Consider the following 6,735-nt stretch of genomic DNA (forward strand, 5'->3'; position numbering starts at 1 on the left):
GAAAGAAGACAGAAGTAGAGAGAATGGAAAATAGCGGCTGAAGCAGGAATACCTCCCCAGCTGCATCCCATCCTGTCAGGGTGTTTTATGTCAGATTTGGGACTGAAATAATTGTACTCTGGCAGACTGGCGAGACCTTCACCCCTCATGAAGATACCAGCTGAGTGCTGATAGAGAGAAACCTGAGAGAATAAACACCAGAAAGAATTGGAGATATGACTGGCAGTTTTGCCAAGGAGAAGACCACAAACTTGTTTGCAATGTTTCCCTGCTCTTCTGCTGATGTCTGATTGTGAGTGTCTTCAGCCTGCCATCCTGTGCTGGGCAAAGTTCTTTCCCAGCAGAGATGTATGTGGTGGTCGGGGGAGGGATAGGGGGAATTTGTTGGGTCTGGGAGTGGGAGAGATGGTATTATAGCAGAAGAATTGTCTTATGATGCATTTTATTAGTATTTATTTTTAATTTTATTTTAGGAAAGTTATTCATGTTCTCACTATGATTTGAGATTATGTGATAAATTCTAACTGATCTAAAATTAGAGAGTTTTAGTGGGTGACTTCTAAGAGTTATTTTGAGGACATCTGAACCTAAAGACAGGAAGATTTGGGGGGCAGCACTTCAGGGATATTGCTGCAGAAGGAATTAATATTAACCTCAAATGACATTTAAATAAAAGTTCTGATGCTCTATCACATAAACTCTGGTCCATGAGCCAGATGCGGAACCATTATGGGGGGGGGGAAGGAGCTTTCAAATAGCACCAATCTTAAATTGTTAAATAGATGTATATTGTCTTTAGTACCTCATATGTTACTTTTCTGTATGGTTTTCCTCTTTTGATAGTTCCCTTAACCTTACTGCCTTTAGGTGCTTACTGTCTACATGTTCTCCCTATCCTGCTCCCTCTTAAAACCTGCCTCAAGGAAAAGGTCTGATAAACTCATTTCACACATAGACTTAATGGCTGGTAAGTTTTCATATATTCTCCTCACAGAAATGTTTACATTTTAACAGCAGAAAAAACTTTAAGGAAAAAAAAAAGGAATTTTTGAGTGGTCCTAAATTTATACTAGATGATACATCTATCCTACCTATGAAGAAGACTCTTTGGTCAACTGGGGTAGCAGTAACTTTGACCCCACAGAAAAGGCCCAGAAGCTATTTATTTGTAGGTATTTTAAAGGAGTGCATCCTCAAGATGTGGAGAAACCTCTTTTTTATCATCCTTGAAGCATCACTCCCTCCTACCCTTCCAAACCACTATTCCTGTCCTTTAAAAAGAAACCTAAACTTAGAAAAAGAGGATCAAAGGACCACTGAGTCTTCTAGAGTCTTTTCCCTTCTGTGTAAAACCCTCAAAATGAGGCAAATTAAAGGGTTTCACTTGGGAGTATATCAATTCTTTCAAAATATTTGTATACAATTTAGTAAAGTCATGATATACCTTGTAAAAACCAATTCACTTCTAAAAATTATAAATTTGCTTTTAGAGAATTTATTTATTGAAAGATTACATCCCTAAAATACTCAGAAATCCACTTAGATCATGCCTCTCATTACAAGAATGAAAATAGATAAAGAGGAAATTGCATGTTTCCACCCTCCTGAGGTCCTAGGAAATTGGGTAATATTGACCTGGACTACCAGGGGACTGGGCAAAGGGAAGGCTTGACTACAAAACTGTAAAAATCATAAGGATGCAGGCTACCTACATAGGCTGTCTAAATGAGGAAAGGCGGCGATGGCAGACCAAACACATGCCCAAGATTAGGACTATGGCTGAAGGATGCTGAGGGTACAAAACTGCAAGCAGATCTCTGAAGAAATGCAAGGACTGTTCAGCCAATGACTAGGATGGCTTATGATGCTTCAGGACTTCTGGGAGAGAGAGTTACAATGTAGCCAGATAACAGATTCTTGGTGATACTCTAAAGAGTGTACAACTTCCATATTTGTTTTCCTCTATGGCATTTTGTTGTATGGGGCAAGTATTTTATTTGTGATATGACCTAAGCCTGTTACAGATATTCTAATGAGAATGACATGTGCATTACTGCATATATGCCATACTTTCAGAGAAATTGTTTGTGACTATATCAACTGATGTACTTATATATGTTTAGTTCCAAGAACAACTTTAGTTTGTAGTTATTGAAAGGTTTTTTTTCCTGTTGGGAAGATGTGAAGGGCATGTTCTTTTTGAGAACTATATTCTCTAGAAGTCTGTGTGGGGTATTACAATGCAGGAGCACCATCTGATACGAGGACATGAGCCCTTCCACTTAGGGAATGTGGAAACAGTGAGGAAGAAATCTTACAGACAGTTATAGGACAAGAAGCAATCTAGATAGGAAGACACAAGGGAACACGAGGAGGAAAAAATGAGGGCTGAGTATAGCTCAAGCCAGCGCTAATGACATGAAGCATTTTCCCTCTATGCAAATGGTCCAGTCTGGGGCTAATGATGCTGTAGCTTCACAGGGGATATGATAAAATGCTTGGAGTTAAAATTTCCTGATTTGAAATTCTGCATCAGACACTGACCAGCTAGGTGAACTGGGGCGAGTCATTTTACCTTTCTGTGCCTCAATTTCCTCATTTACAAAATGATGATAATATAGCACCTGCATCCCAATGCTGTGTGAGGATCAATTGTATATATACACATATATAAAAACATAAGTACATATATAAATATATATGTACTTATGTTTTTATATACATATATACATATATGAAATTATATGAAAACTTTAAAGTATCATATAAATGCTAGATATTACTATCATTACTTTATTATTAATAATTATAATATAATTAAATATTTTCTATTTTATATATCATATATCATATAATATTATTATCTTTATTTATATATGTTAATAATTTATATATATAATTAAATGAAGATAATAATATTATTAATTATTGTTATAATTTGAAAAAAGTAATACTCTACAAGAAACTATACAGAGATTAGATAGAGTACCTGGAGTCAAGAAAATCAGTTCAAATTGAGTCTTAGATATTTACTAGCTGTGCAACCCTGGGCAAGTTACTTAACCTTAGACTGCCTCAGTTTCCTCAACTGTAAAACAGGCATAATAATAGCACCTATCTCCAGGTTATTATAAGGATCAAAGGAAATAAAATTTGTAAAATGATTAGTACAGTGCCTGCACATGGTAGGAACTTAATGAATGCTAATTTCCTTCCTTCCTTCCTTCCTTCCTTCCTTCCTTCCTTCCTTCCTTCCTTCCTTCCTTCCTTCCTTCCTTCCTTCCTTCCTTCCTTCCTTCCTTCCTTCCTTTCTTCCTTCCTTCCTTCCTTCCTTTCTTCCTTCCTTCCTTCCTTCCTTTCTTCCTTCCTTCCTTCCTTCCTTCCTTCCTTCCTTCCTTTCTTCCTTCCTTCCTTCCTTCCTTTCTTCCTTCCTTCCTCTTTTCCTTTCATTCTGTCTTGGCCAAAGGAGATTCAGCTTTGCCGTTTCCTTATATATCTTTGCTTTTAAGTACTGGTATCCTCTTGGCTGACTAGTAAAATGGAACACAGTTCACAGTTGCTTTAAAACAATTATTGTCTGTTTTTCTGCTTAGTTGTCAGTTATCTGTTGCTTTACTTTATATGCTCTGGGTATATTTTAAGCTAAACTGAGCAATTTGGATAATTAAACTTTAGGACCCTAGTGTGCAACAGTGTGCACAAAAACACACCCATGGCACTCGGTTAAAGGAGTGCTTCCTGACTAAAAGATAAAGACATTAAATATTCCATTAATGGCATAGTAGATTCTTTGAGAGAGATAGGGAATTTCTGCTAAATGACATGAGACAATAGAACAGCTCTATTTTCTATAAAGGATCTCTTTGAATGAGAAAACTATATTAAATCTATGAAGAAAATAGTTTTGGGGATATATGGAAAATGACCAATAGGCCTTTACTGAAGATAAAATACTATAAAAAGTCAGAACATTCCTAATAAGAGAAGGAAAAACTTTAGACAGATTATAAAGATTGAAATTGGGGAGCTATTGAAGACTTTTTGAGGAGAATTGAACAATATGGCCTGATCTTCATTTTAGGAATATTAATTTTGGCAGCTCCATAGAGGATGATATTAAGAAGAAAAGAATGATAAGATAAGGAGATCAGTTAGGAGCCAGTATTCCAGGAGAAGAGGTTATTCGAACTTGAACCAGGAAGGACTATGATTAGGAAGAATGAGACAGATGCACTTGTTGGAAGTAAAGCTGATGAAATTTGGTAACAGATTGATAAGGGGGGATTAGGGTGAGGGAGAGTCAAGATTAACTCATGTCAAAAGCCAAAGATTGCAAATGTTGGTAACTGAGAGTATGGTAGTGCTATCAATAGAAATAAGAAAGTTTGGAAGATAGATAGGTTTAGGGGGAAATAATTTTTGCTTTGTTTGGGACATGGTAAACTTAAAATGCCTATGCTACTCGCAGAAACAATAGTAATGTCTATCACACAACTAGTAACATGGTACTGGAATTCAGGAGAATGATTAGAGCTAGAGAGTCTTTTGCATTCAAGTAATAAGTGAACCCATGGGAGCTGATGAGGTCACTGAGGGAGAAAGCATAGAAAGAGAAGAAAAGTAAGACCAGAAAAGTGCTAGTGAGTAAAATCAGGATTCAGGAAAGGAAACTGATAAGAAGCAGTCAGACACTTGGGAGAAGGACAGAAATCAGTGTTATAGTAACCAATGAAAGAGAGAGGAGAGAGTGGGACCAACAACATAAAAAAAAAAATACAGAGGTCAACTATAGAAAAAAACTGCAGAAAGATCAAGGAGGTTGAAGCTAGAAAGGAGACTGATTTTTAAAAAACTATCTTTAAAATTTTTTAATTTAGCTTTTTTAATGAATAGAAATATATTTTATTAATAGCTCATTCCATTTTTCTATCTCTCATTGAAATTTTTATCAATTTTAATCAATGTAACATAGTAAAGCAGAACTAAATCCTACATCAACCATGTCCAAAAAATATAGATATCTCAATCTTCACTCTTGAGTCCTCTCTGTCAGGAAGAGTAGCATGTTTCATTAAGGTTCCTCAGAAATTGTGGCTGATTATTGTGTTATTCAGAGTTCTTAAGTCTCTAAGTTGTTTGTCTTTACAATATTGTTGTTATTAAGTAAGTTGTTTACCTGGTTGTGTTCCTTGCAACATGCATCAGTTCACACAATTCTTTTCACCTTTCTCTGAAATAAGTCCTCTTATCATTTCTTATAGCACAATAGGCCCATTGGATTTAAGAGATCTTTGGTGACCTTTCTGAGATCAGTTTCAGTTTCTGAGTAGATGGGGTAGAAAATCAATTTGAAGAGTGAGGGAAGTTAGAAGTAAGACTAGATCATCAGTTTATCATTTTGTAGTGAAAGGCAGAAGACAGACAAATCAGAGTATCAAGTGAAGATTTGTTTTAGGAACTGAGATCTGATTATATTTGGAAGAAGCTGAAAAAATAAGGAGGTACTGCAGATGACAGAGAGGGAATTATTTGAAGATGAAAGCTCCTGGAGGAAACAGGAGGGGAGGGTATCAGGAACACAACCATAAGGCTTAACTTGGATAAGGGGAAAACCCACCTATTCTTCAGAGACCAAAGCACAAACAGTGAGAATGGGGGCAAGAGAGGGGTTTTGAATGGGGAGGAAGAGCAGGCTCAGGATGAATGGTTTTTATTTTCTTGGTAAAGTAGGAGAAAATATTTTCTGCTGAAAGGGACAGAAAAGGATGAGAATGGAGAGACCTATAAGTCTGCAGAGTGAGAGAGACAGTCAGGAAGGAATAAAAAGATTGCCATGTAGTTGCAAGGACCAAATTGAGGTTGTAAAACAGTGCTTTACTGTGTACCCAAACTAACTCCTTTGAGTATATAGCAAACTCTGCTCATCTTTTTCTTCCTTGAACTAAAACTTGTGTTTAATAGCTGTTTCCTTAAGTGGGTTACTGTCATTCCCAGATTCTGAGACCCATTTGTAGGTCTGCATCCTAAAAGTATAGCTCATGAATCCAGGCAGTAAGTTTCCCTAAACAGTCATTCCTCAGACAAATTAGTTCAAACAATGGCATTTACTAAAACAGCATATTTAGAAGAATAGCTATCAAGAGTCCCCTCATAAACCTGAAGTGCACTCTCTCACAAGTAAACAGTCTCCCTGAAAGAGTAGACACAAATTTAGAGTATAATGGTAGTCAGGCAGCCTTATAAGGAGCACTAGCCAAGTCAATTGTTCCTTCTCTTCTAGTAGGATTTTTATATCCCCCTTCTCCTGGTTGCAGTATGTCTGCTGAGTGTTTCTCTCCACAACTCAATTCCAATTAGTTCTTTCTTGAATCTAATGGAGGCTCTTTTTTATTGCCAGAAGTCCTGCTCCTTGAAGCTGCTTCCTGCCACAATTTGCTTGATTCAGCTGCCTTTCTGTTCAGTGTCTATTTGGAAGGGGTGTAACTTTGCTAATTATTGGATAAGATATCCAAAGCTGGTGGTGATAGGGAGTGAATTTCCTTCCTCACCTTTTCCAACTATCCTCAGGTATAAAAACTGGTGTCACATTACAACAGGCAGTCTTGACTGATGCCAGTGTTTAGAAACCTAGCTTTTTCAAAATGGATAGGGCGGGGACTAGTCTTTTGTCATCTGATGGCAAGTTGTTCCTCTAATTCTATTAAAGAAAACTTCACACTTTCATAAAGGGTATGA

Source organism: Sminthopsis crassicaudata, chromosome 1 (assembly GCF_048593235.1).
Source record: "Sminthopsis crassicaudata isolate SCR6 chromosome 1, ASM4859323v1, whole genome shotgun sequence".
NCBI lineage: Eukaryota > Metazoa > Chordata > Mammalia > Dasyuromorphia > Dasyuridae > Sminthopsis > Sminthopsis crassicaudata.